General features: G+C 50.4%; 1 pseudogene; it reads left to right on the top strand.

The window, feature by feature from the left end:
* The first annotated feature begins 3387 nt into the window (after window positions 1-3387).
* Window positions 3388-14362, top strand: LOC133161837 (dedicator of cytokinesis protein 3-like; annotated as a pseudogene).
* Window positions 14363-14972: the final 610 nt, after the last annotated feature.

The following is a 14972-nucleotide window of genomic DNA, read 5'->3' as shown; positions in this document are numbered from 1 at the left end:
GACGAGCAAATTATGGTCATTTGGCAGGAATTAAACAGAAGCCTGGGGAAGATACTGATGATTTTCGCTTAAGATTTGAAGAAGAATTCAGGCTGCATAGTGGCATCCCATTCGATGATGCAGCTGAGAGTGCTTATCAGCAACAGCTTAAAAATGCGCTCCTTACAAACTTCCGCCCTGAAATCGGCAACTGGGTGAGGAAACATTTGGTGGAAGTAGATGTTGCAAGTGTGACAACAACTATGCAATGGGCCAGACATGCTGAAAAGGTGATCAAAAGAGGCAAAAGTTCTGATGTATTTCCTCTAGGCAACGATGATGATGATGACCTAGATGAAGATACAACAGTCTTCTTCCATTGGTCCCAGCGGGCCAGAGGAAGAGGTAGAGGCCAACAAGGTCGCGGGCCTCCATATAATTCAAAACCCCCATCAGGTTCTGACAACTGTTGGAATTGTGGGAAACGTGGACACTGGTCAAAAGAGTGTCGTCGTGCAAAACAGTACCAATCAAAGGGTGGAGGAAGAGGCAGAGGAAAAGCCAAATTTTCAACATGTCAAGCTTCCCCCCCCTCTCATGCTAATACAGAGACATTGTATGCTACACTTAATGGAAATTATTGATTGATTGTGTTGTAAGATTATACAAACTTCTATATGCAAGCTAAATCTGAGAGATTGAGTTCTTTGAATTTGAAAACAAGGAGAAAATTCTGATTCATTTGCCAGCAGTTTTTTTGTGTGGAGTTTTTTGGATTGGTGGATTGTTCTATCAGGAACCTTGAGTTGAAAATGGTATATGAATGTTGTGTGGAGAGCTTGGATGAATTGGGACCAATGTGATAGAAAGACTCCTTTGTGCCTTCTTGTTTTTTATATTGCGTCGTTTACTTGTATGTCTATTGTGTAATATGTCTTGTCACCGTGGGATAGAGAAAACCTCATTTCGATGTCTTTGTGTGTCTCGGCATGTGAAGACGTTGACAATAAAGCAGACTGACTTTGACTTTTTGGACTTTGATATCAGTTCTTGTTCCACTGGGCCACCCCAGCTCTTCTGCCTACCACCCCAGCCCTCCTGCCTCCCACCCCAGCCCTCCTGCCTCCCACGTCATCCCTCCTGCATCCCACCGGACACCCTCAATGCCTCGGCTGCGCCTAGAAATTCTGTCCATAAAAATTATAAACAGAATCGGTGACAAAGGGCAGCCTTGGCAGAGTCCAACCCTCACTGGAAACGAATCCGACTTACTGCCGGAAATGCGGACCAAACTCTGGCATCGGTGATACAGGGACCAAACTGCCCTTATCAGTTGGCTCGGTACCCCGTATTCCCGAAGCACCCCCCACAGGACCTCCCGAGGGACACGGTCGAACGCCTTCTCCAAGTCCACAAAACACATGTGGACTGGTTGGGCGAACTCCCATGCACCCTCGAGGATCTTGCTGAGGGTGAAGAGCTGGTCCACTGTTCCACAGCCAGGACGAAAGCCACACTGTTCTTCCTGAATCCGAGGTTCGGCCTCCCGACGGACCCTCCTCTCCAGCACCCCTGACTAGACCTTACCAGGGAGGCTGAGGAGTGTAATTCCCCTGTAATTGGAACACACCCTCCGGTCCCCCTTCTTAAAGAGGGGAACCACCACCCCAGTCTGCCAATTCAGAGGCACTGTCCCCGATGTCCACGCGATGCTGTAGAGACGTGTCAGCCATGACAGCCCCACAACATCCAGAGCCCTTAAGAAATCCGGGCGAATCTCATCCACCCCCGGGGCCTTGCCACCGAGGAGTTTTTTAACTACTTCAGTGACTTCAACCCCAGAGATTGGAGAGTCCGCCTCAGAGTCCCCAGGCCCTGCCTCCACAATGGAAGGCGTGTCGGTGGAATTGAGGAGGTCTTCGAAGTATTCTCCCCACCGACACACGACGTCCCGAGTCGAGGTCAGCAGCACGCCATCTCCACTGTAAACAGTGTTGACGTTGCACTGCTTCCCCCACCTGAGACGCCGGACGGTGGACCAGAATTTCCTCGAAGCCGTCCGGAAGTCATTCTCCATGGCCTCGCCAAACTCCTCCCACTCCCGAGTTTTTGCCTCAGCAACCGCCGAAGCCGCGTTCCGCTTGGCCATCCGGTACCTGTCAGCTGCCTCGGGAGTCCCGCAGGCCAAAACGGCCCGATATGACTCCTTCTTCAGCTTGACGGCATCCCTTACCGCCGGTGTCCACCAGCGGGTTCGGGGATTGCCGCCACGACAGGCCTTACCTTACGGCCGCAGCTCCGGTCGGCCCCCTCAACAATGGAGGCGCGGAACAAGGTCCACTCGGACTCAATGTCCCCCGCCTCCCCCGGGACCTGGGAAAAGTTCTGCCGGAGGTGGGAGTTGAAGCTCTTCCTGACAGGGGATTCCGCCAGACTTTCCCAGCAGACCCTCACAGAACGTTTGGGTCTGCCAGGTCGGACCGGCATCTTCCCCCACCATCGGAGCCAACCCACCACCAGGTGGTGATCAGTTGACAGCTCCCCCCCTCTCTTCGCCCGAGTGTCCAAAACATGCGGCCGCAAATCCGATGACACGACTACAAAGTCGATCATCGAACTGCGGCCTAGGGTGTCCTGGTGCCAAGTGCACACATGGACACCCTTATGCTTGAACATGGTGTTCATTATAGAAAATCCGTGTCGAGCACAGAAGTCCAATAATAGAACACGGCTCGGGTTCAGATCGGGGGGGCCATTCCTCCCAATCACGCCCTTCCAGGTCTCACTGTCATTGCCCACGTGAGCATTGAAGTCACCCAGTAGAACGATGGAGTCCCCAGAAGGAGCGCTCTCCAGCACCTCCTCCAGGGACTCCAAAAAGGGTGGGTACTCTGAACTGCCGTTTGGTGCATAGACACAAACAACAGTCAGGACCCGTCCCCCCACCCGAAGGCGGAGGGAGGCTACCCTCTCGTTCACCGGGGTGAACCCCAATGGGTAGGCGCCCAGCCGGGGGGCAATAAGTATACCCACACCTGCTCGACGCCTCTCACCGTGGGCAACTCCAGAGTGGAAGAGAGTCCAGCCCCTCTCGAGAGGGCTTGTACCGGAACCCAAACTGTGCGTGGAGGCAAGTCCGACTATATCTAGTCGGAACTTTTCTGCCTCGCACACCAGCTCGGGTTCCTTTCCAGCCAGATAGGTGACATTCCATGTCCCAAGAGCCAGCTTCTGCAGCCGGGGATCAGGCCGCCAAGGTCCCTGCCTTTGGCCGCCGCCCAGCTTGCAATGCACCCGACCCCTTTGGCCCCTCCCACAAGGGGTGAGCCCATGGGAAGGGGAACCCACGTTTCCTTTTCGGGCTGAGCCCGGCCGGGCCCCATGGGCGAAGGCCCGGCCACCAGACGCTCGCCTTCGAGCCCCGCCTCCAGGCCTGGCTCCGGGGGGGGGCCCCGGTGACCCGCGTCCGGGCGAGGGAAAACGTGATTCAATAATAGTTTTCATCATAAGGGGTAATGTGAGCATAGCAAATTCATATTCCAAAATTGTGCGTTGCTACGTGTTTGAACTGGTCGTGTCCTCCCAATTGCTAACTATTTAATTTATTAGATTTGTTAATTTCCATCAGGTCACCCCTATGTCAAGCTTTAACACCATCTCCTGGTGAAATTTTGAACTACTATATGTTTTGGGATAGCCTATGTGCCTGGGCCAAATTCACTACCTAATTTTACACCATCTCGTACCACCATGTCACTTGACAACACCGACAGGGAGAAACACACTGGCAGGGTTTAAATGCACAAGGTAACAAGAGGAAGCAGGTGACAGACATTACGGTAACGAAGGGGTGTGGCTGAGGGAAGTTGCCGGCCGAGCGTCTCTGGCACAGCACGTGACAATCAGCCCGTCAGCTAAGCACATTTGGGCCTTCTTTGGGTACGTGCTAAAACCTCTTCTAAACCTTGTGACTTTCCTTTGATTCAAATGAGGATGTGGCACATTTTGCCCCGTCCGCTACATTTGACCCTCGCCTATCTCGTGTTTGTCAGCCACGTCTTGAAGCCGTCGGGTGAATCTTCACAGCAACTGCTTTTGCACCTGTCCGTGCTGTTCATTTGAAAGTTCCTCTTTGAGACACCAGGAAGACTGATGGACTCGGTCATGTTTCCCACATGGGCTCCCGTCATCCCGCCTGCCTTTGAGCCCTTGGCTGACCTTAGCACAGCTCTGATTCCTTTTGCCAGGGGAAGTTTGTGTCCTGCCTTCTGTCCCTCCTCCGTCACATGACTGACGTCCACTTCCAACACCTGATGGAGAACTTTCAGAGCAAAGAGGTACTCAAGGTAGTCCGAGGGTTCAAGCGTTGGCCTGTGAAGATGCACAATAAGCAGTGTCAGTCATAGAAATATGCCAGAGAAAAGAACAGCGGTTGGAGTTTGAGTAACACATAACCCTTTCTAAGACTGTGAGATGATTAGGTCCTTTGACTTGAAAAGGGATTGATTGGGTTTCACATTGAATCCAAAAGGGCAGGTCAGGCAACCCTAACCACCCTCCACCCATTGCATATTTTTGTTCGCAGCCACCGGGCCAAAACGGGGCAACTTCACACCTCTGCTTTGGAAGTGGACACGCCGTCTGAGTTCCAGCCTAGATGACGTGCCCGGGTGATTGCGCTTTTGTCTCGTCAGGAGTTCATGATGAAAATTTGGTGCGTGCTCCGAAACTTGATGAAGCTGAGTATTTTTCCGCGGGATTGGATTGTGATGAGGCTCCTCAGCAGCCAGTAAGGCGCCGGGGCGTGATGGACAACGGCAAGGGGAGGACGGGCCTGCCATTAACCTTGTGCTCCTCATGCAGCAGCATCCTGCGCACGGTGCAGCGTCTGGCACCCTTTCAGCTAGAAAACTTTGTTGGACCCGACTTTGACTTCAAGGTGTTTGTGGTGCCGCCGCTCGTCCACCGCCACGTGAGTGCTTCTTCTCCTGGCGATCATTTCTATGACTGTGCGCAGGTGTGGAGCGCCTAATTCAGTCTGGCAGTTTTGTACATCAACCAGCCCAGCTTGCAGCTGGAGAGCATGAGTGCAGCTAAGAGGAAGAAGATCTTTGACAAGTAAGGACCTGTTTCTGTAATCCTTATTGCAAAATGGAGTCTGCATCATTTTCGAGAGACACGTTCGCTGACTTGGGCTGTCATGGGGCTGCTGCTCTGAGGAGAGCAGAGCTTGGAAATATAAAAGAGCCATGTGGAGCATCTCGCGCCACACCAATTTAGCGGAGGCACACATCCAAACTTTTCGAGATCAAAGGGCCAATGACCCTGCGGTTTGAACCTCTCCCTCACGCTCTCTCTTTTTCGAACCGCTTAGTCCCCACAGGGGTCGCGGGAGTGCTGGAGCCTATCCCAGCCGTCATCGGGGGACACCCTGAACCGGTTGCCAGCAGGGCACAGAGCGACAAACAATCATTTGCAATCGCACTCACACCTAGGGACAATTTGGAGTCTTCAATCGGCCTACCAAGCATGTTTTTTGGATGGGGAGGAAACCGGAGTGCCCGGAGAAAACCCACGCGGGCCCACGGAGAACATGCAAACTCCACACAGGGAGGGCCGGAGGTGGAATCGAACCCGCATCCTCCTAACTGTGAGGCGGACGTGCTACCCAGTGCCCCACCGAGCCGCCCGGTTTGAACCTGTATGCAGAAAATCTGTGCAGCTGCGTTTCTGAAATCAGTTACAGGAAGCATCCCACTTTTCTCACTATCTGCTTCTATCCAAAATAATCTGAACTTTTGGTCGATGCTTCATTGCTGTGTCCTTTCTAATGAGTGCTTCTAAATTATCATGGTCCCCATCTTCCATGACATGATTAACTGCGAGCACTGCAAAGAGGGCAGCTTGAAACAGGTTAGCCCTCCTTCGCCACCGAGCGACATGCTTTCACCTGCATCCACAAGGCACCTCGTCTTCATAGGCTGGTATTGTTTGCGCGTTTGAACCCGAGCCCAAGCCTTGCCCCGGGTGTCTGGAGAGTGCTCAGTGCCGGTGGACTTGATTTGTGCTTATTGTGGTGGTGTAGGCCGAGCTGATTGACAAGCTGGATGCTTTGGTTTCCGAAGGCAAAGGCGACGATGACTACAGAGAACTCCTCAGTTTGCTGTAAACCCCAACGTTTAGTGTCCTGAGAAGCCTGGATTACACGGCTGTATTTCAACTCATTCCTTGATTGAACCTTTTGTTTTGTGCACGACCGCTGCTGTGGCCTGTTTGCTCTGTGCGATGGGGATTAGAACTCTTCTGTTGGAGCCATACCCCAGGTATGCAGGCACTCGCTCCGTCTTGCCGCCTCGTCTCCCTGAAAATGACTTGTATGGATCTACGCAAGAATTCAAATGCAGCGATATTCTGTCCAACGATGCCATTTCGAGTCTTGTTTGTGTATGTTGCTTATGACTGACCCAAAGAGGAGATGCAAGGATTGAATTCATGCATTGATTTGTTGTTTTCTTTAAGTCTGTTGGAGAAGATTGAGCAGCAAACTTGGAGAGAGACGGGCACCTCATCGGTTACGTCAGTCACTCGCCTGATGGAACGTCTTTTGGACTACAGGTGGGTTGATCTAAATGAAACGCTGTGCCCATTTGTAAAAGAGGCTTCGGTTGGACATGATTGACCATGCCCAAAAGCTGCAGTGGAGAAGTGATGAGCTTTGTCCATCTCGTCCTTAGGGATGGCATGAGAGGAGATGAGAAGAGCAAGAACACAGGGTACGCCGTCAATCTCTTGGTGAGACAAATGACAACGGATGAACGACTGATGATGCATCCCGCCGTTAAGACAATGTTGATGCTCAGACTTTCTACAAATCGGAGCTCAACAAGGAGGAAATGTATATCCGCTACATCCACAAACTGTGCGACTTGCATGTGGGGGCGGGCAACTACACTGGTACAGCGCAGGCACACACGCGCGCACACGCGGGAGGGAGGCAGGCACTTGGGCGACATTTGTTTGTGACGCCGACCCACAGAGGCAGCTTTCACGCTTTTGTTGTACTGGGAGTTGCTGCACTGGGACGATCGGCCGACAAAAGAGCTTCTGCGTTATCCCTCTCAGTCTGAGTGGGAGCGCAAGGAAGCGCTTTCCCGCAAGCTCATCCACTATTTTGCCAAGGGGAAGGTAAAGAAAGCTCATCCACTATTTTGCCAAATTTGTGTCAAAGTGCACCTTTGAGCAGTGCAAGTGGCTCAAGTTAGGTTTCAGGTCAGTCAAATGAGTCGCTAAACCTATCGGTACTGCATGCCTGCGTACAGTGTTGGGAGTTTGGTCATCCCTTTGTGCAGGGAACTGGCTTTCCAGTATGAATCCTTGTACGACTATCAGAGTCTTAGCTGGATTCGGGTAAGTATGACAAAGACCTTCCACACGCCGCCAGTCGCTTCCGTAATGTCGCCGCACAATTCCGAGAGAATGGCTCGCACTCACATCTCGTCTACTGTGATTTCTTTGGCTGAACAGAAATTTGAGGCAGCCTACTTTGATGACATCATGGAGCAACAACGTTTGGAACCCAAGTTCTTCAGGGTGGGATTCTACGGCAGGATGTTCCCCTTCTTCCTCAGGGTCAGTGGAAGCTTTTTGCAATGCTTGCGCAATGAAGCCTCTGGAGCCGTCGAGCAATAGATGTCGCACAGTGCACAAATGCCAAGCCCTCTAAGTTTGCACGTGTCTCTGCCAGAACAAAGAGTTTGTGTGCCGCGGTCATGACTACGAACGCCTGGAGGCCTTTCAGCAGAGGATGGTGGCAGAGTTCCCGCAAGCCATCGCCATGCGGCACCCCAACCAGCCCGATGAAGCCATTCTGCAGTCCAATGCTCAGTGTATCCTGCTTTGGTGTGCGCGCCCGCTGCAGCGGCCGCCGCGGTGGGCAGCTTGTCTTCTATTCTTTGACCGGCGGCGTCCAGACCTTCAGATTTACGCCGTCACACCAGTTCCCGAAGCTGCCGGCATCCTCCGGTCGCACCAAGTCCCTGACCGAATCAAGAGTTTTTACCGGGTTAACAATGTTCACCGTTTCCGGCACGACCGACCATTCCATAAAGGACCCAAAGATCCAGATAATGAGTTCAAGGTCATTGGCTTATTTGCATTGTCCTACCAAATAGGGGAAAAAGCACACCTGCTTTGATTGTCCCAAAGTGCATCTTGCCAATTTGCAACGGCATCCTTCAAACCACTGAAAATTAATTTCCTTCCCTTCACTCTGTACATCATGCGAGAATAGTGTGTACAGTAGAACCTCTGACTTCAACCATAATTCGTTCCAGAAAACTGGTCGGACACTGATTTAATTACATTTTCCCCATAAGAAATAATGGAAAACGGATTAATCCGTTCTGACATATCAACAATAGACCCTTTTGCGTAATAATTAGTAATTTTTGTGTGGCATGTCGGTTCGCCAGGCAAATAGTGGCGCTAAATTGACACGAACGAGACACAACAACATCAAGACGTACATTACTGGAGAAAGGAAGCTTTTATACACAACCCCTCATTATGGGGGACAAAAGAAATGCATATGATGCTTAAGTTAAAGGCAGTCGATTTGGCTCTTAACGAAGAAAATAGAGCTGCTACTGAAGAGGTTTCGTCTGGCCACTAGAGGGCATCTGGCCACTAGAGGGCACTAGGCTATTGTTGATGACATCTTGTTACATCATCCTTTTCAGAATTTTTGTTCCAGGTCATGTCTTAATTTCATGGCTTTATGCTCTCAAGACGCACTTTAGCTTGTCGAGACGAACCGAACGTTGATTCGGCGACGTCGATGAGCCTCGACCCACCTCGAAAAGCTGTTCGGAGTTCGGTGTTTTGTTCGGTTTTGGGGGTTCAAAAGCTTTGAATTTTTTCGAATTCCTATTTGTTTGAACCTGGAGTTCAAGGTTCTACTGTATGTGTTTGCACTGCCGGATAGTTAGTGCAAAAGTCAAAGGCGAATCAGCCGATCAACACGTGGAAAGTCTGCAATGTTGAAGAAAAACGCAAGAACTAATTTTGATGATGTCGGCCGCTTTGCTGTTGCAGAGTCTTTGGATCGAGCGGACAACTCTGGTCCTGGCTCATCCCTTGCCTGGAATTTCACCCTGGTTTGAGGTGGAGGAGCGAGAGCAGGTGAGTGAGTGAGAGAGTGAATGAGTGAGTGACTGGACAGCAAAGCGACAGTGGTTCGCACGTGTCCAAACCGACGGCCGAGGCTGATCTCAAAGTGGCTTAATGGATCCTCACAAGAAGATCCCTTCGCAGCCAGGTCTGCCCTAAAAAGGGAACACTCGCAAGTGTCAAGGCCAACCCTTTCAGGTGGAGGTGAGTCCGCTGGAAAATGCTGTCAGTGTGGTGGAGAATAAGAACCAGGAGCTGCGTGCGCTCATCAGCCGCTATCACCTCATGCGGCCGCATGTTGTCGACAATGTCGCCGGTGACAATGTCAACCTGCTCAGCATGACGCTCAATGGCGTGGTGGACGCTGCCGTCAACAGAGGCATCGCTCGTTACCAGGAGGTGGGTACGGTGATGGGCTTTTGTTGCGCACACCCTGCTTTCACTTGCCAAGACGCCACTTCCTGAGCCTCTCTGCCATTTCACCGTTTCAGGCTTTCTTCGACGAGGATTACATCGGCAGCCACCCTCAGGATGGCGACAAAATCTTGCAGCTGAAAGATTTGATGCAGGAGCAGGTGAAAAGTGCGAGTGCCACCCTCATCCAGCCGGATGATGTCAAAAGCTTCCTTCCAGCTTGAGGTGCTGGGAGCTGGCCTGGCCGTTCACGGCAGACTGGTGCATCCCGAAATGCGGCCGCTGCACAAGAAGCTGATGGATCGGTTCCAGGTGATCAGGAGCAGCCTCTGCCGGGTAAGAACTCAGGACAGCAAAAATCCTCTTTGCGACCCCGTTGACTTTTGCTGCAAATGTCGCCATGCGCCCTCTGGGCTGGGACGCTGAAGAATTGCCTGACAAACGTTTGGAGCGGGTGATTTGCCACCGTTGATTGAGGTTGCCATTGTGCCCGTGTTGCAGGCGCCGTGCGCTGCAAGCCAAGCCAACGCTGCTGGAGGAATTGCAGGTCCCGGGGGCTTTGTGGTGCACCGACACAGGTCAGTGTCCTTTGTCTTGAAGGGAAATCGGTGCGGCAGTGAATAGATTTGTCTCGAATACATTTGAAAAGTCAATTTTTTGTGCATTTGAAACGAGCCTTTTTGCACTTGCCATGGACCGGAAATGGCACTTGGGAGTTGGGTAACAACCCGTCACGGCTCCCCTAACATTGACAAGCTCATTACGCTGGACGTCATTGTCAGTGGACAGCAAGTGGTAAAATGTTTTTTCAAACATGAAAAAAATTAAATGAAAATTGAAAAAAAATGAAGTTGGCCACTTTTTACTGCTGAAACTGGCCAAAAGCGTCTCACATGCCTATATCAAAGTTAATTGTCTCAATTGCAGCCGATGGCACGCGACCCAGCCCTTATATCGTCTTGTGTCTTTTGCTATAAGGAGCAAAGAGCGGCGCGGTGTGTCAACTTGTCTTTTCCCTTTTTCCTTCAGTCCCACTCGAGTGGAGTCTCGGCATCTCCGTTCCCTGTCTACCTTTCTCTCCTCTTCAGATCGTGCCAAGTGCATTCATCTGGCATTTTGTTTGCTTCCTTCCGTTTCTCTCCGTTCCCTCCCACTGCGGTTGACGTCGTCTGGGCCTTTGTCATCTCCCCACTTGGCTTCTTCTCTCACACCACATCTCCAGTGAGGCGACAAATGTTGGAAATGTGCCCATTCTGGCTGACGGCCAAGACCTCTACGGCATTCAGGTGAGGCAAGCAAATCGGGAGAAGCGCGAGTCTGAGCAAATTGTGTCTCATTGCTCTGCTACCAGCCGTAGGAAATCAAGCAGACACTTATTTTTCTACCTAACGTAGTGAACACGTTTACAGTGCCCAAACACAGATTTGAAAGGCAACCGCTCGCCAGCTGCTAAAATTGCCTCCACCATGGGGTTGGCACCTCCAGCAAGGAAACCTTTTGCCCGTGGATGTTGGGCTCCGCTGGGTGGCTCGACCGTACTACTGTATAGCTTGCGTTCACCGCAGTCTTTGGATTCTGCCTTGCTTGTTCATTGAAATAGGACGGAGGCTGGGCCTGTTTGAGCAACAACGCAAACACATTTTTATCAAGTCATACAAAATGGAATGATGTATTTTCTTCAAATCCAAGTCGAGTCAAACATTGAACAGAACTGCAAGCCAAGCACAGCAGGTCCATCGCTACCAGCAGAATGTTGACATGTCAAACGTTAGCTGCACCCACCCTGCTCCCTTTCACGCTATCAGCTCGGTTCTGCCAACGCGCGTAGGTAACGACCGCGCATGCCTGAAAACCACCTAGCAACCTCACTCGCCTCCCCGCCTTCGTCCGTGTCAGAAAAAAGCACAGACGAAACGATGATGTATTTCCCGCAGCAGCGAGAGCACCCCAACAGCATCATGTACCGAAACTTGAGTGAGAACGGACAGGTTAGCACGCACGCACGCAGAATAGAAACGACCAAGGGGACATGCTGTGTTTGCTCGCATGCTGGAGTCTGAAAAGGCCCTCAGCCTTCCACTTAAAATTTCGCTCCTTTCTTCTTTCAGAGAGTGTTCCTCCATCAGCTGATGAGTCCGGCTTGGAAACCCTGCAGCAACCCTTACCTGTCCTCCTCTGACAAAGGTCGGAAAGTCTTCTGATTCACGTTTAACAAACCCTCCTAAACTGGCCTTGCTTTGGCAGTTGTGACCGTGGTGGTTAGCAGTTGGAGTTTGGACAGCGTGACCAGAAAAGTCATCCCTGTTCTGTCTGTCCACGTTGGCGCCGCACCTCCCGTTCCAGGGCTCGAAACTAACGATTGCCCGATTGCCCGGGGCAAGTAGCGATGGCAGACGGGCAAGTAGAATTTTTTCCTCACTTGCCCGAACTTGCCCTGCCATAATACCATGTTTTCAAGCTGTAAAAAGACGATTTTGTGCATAATTTCTCGCAACTTCTGCCGCTTCTGGTCCGACATTTTGTTTTCTAGGGAGCGGTTAGTCTCTCGTGTAAGTCTGCAATACATTGATAACGGCAAAGCGCTTCGTAATTAAATGCATCCTCCCTCACCCGTCCCTGGCTCTTCTGCGCCTGCGCACCAGCAGAGCTTGTTTCCGGTTGGCGGATACGAAGGCATATGAAGGCAAAACTTATAGTGTTGTCTTTTTTATTGCAAAAATGTGTCGGGCAAGTAAAAATCCACTCCAAAAAATTTCGGGCAAGTAAAATTTTGTTTCGGGCAAGTAAAATTTTCTCCAACTTGCCCGAGGGCAACTTGGGCAAAAAATAAGCTTCGAGCCCTGCGTTCCCCCACGGAATACGCCAGCGGACGGTACGGCTGCGTGCAAATGCCCCTTTTCTTTGAGTTGGTTGAGCAGTTGGCAAAATACACTGCTCAAAAAAATTAAAGGAACACTTTTAAAATACATCAAATTTCAATGGTGACAACAAAAATGTTGGATATCTACACTGATATGGACAGTTTAATGTCTCAGGAACAAAAATATGCCACATCTTTTGATGGAAATAAAAGTTTTCAGCCTACAGAGGGCTCAGTATATAGACACCCCAAAAATCAAAGTAGAAAAATGATCCAAAATTCAATTTCTGCAACTCAAAATTATTTTCAATATTTTGTGTGGCCCCCACATGCTTGTATGCATGCTTGACAATGTTGTGGCATGCTCCTAATGAGATGACGGATGGTGGCTTGTGGGATGTCCTCCCAGATCTGTCTAAGGGCATCAGTGAGCTCCTGTAAAGTCTGAGGAGCAACCTGGCGGCCCCCTCTGCCGCATACCTGACCAAAACCTTATCAGAAAAGTCTAATTGAATTCATGCCATACCCTGATAAAAAAACTGTTCCTTTAATTTTTTTGAGCAGTGTAGTTGGATCAAGTCACAGATGAACACCCCCAACCTATAGTCTTCTCATTGCAGCCTGTCATGCTGTCATGTTTTGTGGGTTGTTTTTGTCTTGTCCTGTTCTTCGTATTGTCACTTCCTGTTTTGTTTTCGTAACTCTCCTCTCGTTTCAGTTCGTGGGTCCTTCCTCTGCACGTCAGGCCACTTGACTTCCCTGATCCCAATTGTGTGCACCTATGTCGTTGGCCCTAATTGTCTGCACCTGGCTCCTCCCCCTTCTGTGTGTGTATATAGCCTGCGTCTTCCCCTTGTCTTGTGCCAGTGCGTCTTGTCCCGTCTTGAACACTAGCGATCACGTAAGTCTCAGAAATCGCCTTAGAGATTATAGTTAGAAGATACCTTTTGTCCAGCCTGAGCTTTGTGTTTTTGTTTAGTTAGGGTTTTGCCATCGTATTTCCCTCGTTTCGAGGCGCTTTTTGTTTTGCTGTCTCCAGCCTTTTTCCCTCGTTTTGAGGCGCTTTTGGTTTTTGCTGTCCCCAGCCTTTTTGTCCCTCATTTTGAGGCACCTTTTGGTTTCTTTTTGTGCTGTCTTCAGCCTGAGAGAATAAACACCTTTTGATTGGCACTCTGCATCCGAGTCCTCTCCCTTCTCCAAGTCTGACAGCAGCCTCTCGCCCCCTCTGTCGCTCCCACCTGTCGACGAATCTTTCCACCACCGATTAGGTGACCTCCTCCTGCTCTCACTGTGTGCTCCCGAGCAAAGTTACTCTCCTTCCCATTTCTCCCACCAACCCCTCTGCCTCATCCCCTCTGGGATGCATTGAATGTGAGTGAAACGGCACGTAAACAAGCTGCTGCTTCTTTGGGCTGCTCGCGTTAGGGGTCGTCTAGCAGATCAATGTTTTCCAACTCTGTCTCTTCCTCTGACACAGCCCTCCCTTACTATGCCCATAAACTTCCTCTTTGGCCTCCCTCTTCTCCTCCACCCTCCTCCCTATGTAGCCCCCGGTCTCTGCTCAGCACATGTTCAAACCACCTCAATCCCGCCTCTCTGACTTTGGCTCCTAACCGTCCCACCCGAGTTGTCCCTCTGATAGATTCATTCCTAATCCCGTCTGCCCTGGTTTCTCCCAAAGACAATGGCAACATTTTCATCTCTGCCACCTGCAGCTGCGCCTCCTTCTCTTTTTGTTAGTGCCACCATCTTGAAGCCATACAGCTAGTTGTACGTGAACCAGTTTATGGACGCAAAAATAGGTTAATGTCAAAGGGTGTTGATTCTGATCCCTACAGCCTAGAGCATTTGAGATGCATCTCACTTTCCTATTTACTGCTACATTTTATCGGACATTTTATAGCATCCCCACCTTTCTAGCAATAGACTCTTTGTGATTAAAGTGGCCATGAACGCTGTTTTCCATCTCGCCTGCAGTGTTTCCTTGACTTGCCCATCAGTCCGTCCATCCTGGATGGCACCGCCCTGTCAGGCAGTAGCAGGAGCAGCAGCAGCGCAGCACCACCCCCAGCACCAAAAGAATGTGCCGCGGAATGAAGCAAGATCCTCTCAGGGCGGCTGTCTTGCGACGTTGATAATGTTTATGGCTTAGACTTCCATGTTTGTATGATTGCAGAGCTCTCCCCGTGTTTGGCTGCCTCAAATACACCCCTTCCTGAGGTTTTAAAATTAGGGTGTCGATCACCACCTTAAACAGGAGGGTTAAATAAAGGAGAATTCGGGCACTGGCTAGGTGAGGTTAGGGTAACTTTTTTTTATAAAAAAAGGTGGGTTCTTCCTTTAAAAATATATATTTTCTCAATTTTAAATGTGTCAACCACATCTAGAGATCCTCTCCATATATCAACCAATAACAAAACATTAATCAAAACAGTAAGAAAGATAGAGGAGGAAGGAATCTTTGGGGGATTTTCATTTTAGGGCGTAGGTTTTAATCAGGAGAAAAGATGGAGGATGGGAGGGAGGAGGAAGAATTACAATTGGGATTAGG

Source organism: Syngnathus typhle, linkage group LG11 (genome assembly GCF_033458585.1).
Source record: "Syngnathus typhle isolate RoL2023-S1 ecotype Sweden linkage group LG11, RoL_Styp_1.0, whole genome shotgun sequence".
NCBI classification, from domain to species: domain Eukaryota; kingdom Metazoa; phylum Chordata; class Actinopteri; order Syngnathiformes; family Syngnathidae; genus Syngnathus; species Syngnathus typhle.
The sequence above is the reverse complement of the archived record's forward strand: the minus strand, read 5'-3'. Positions and strand labels throughout refer to the sequence as shown.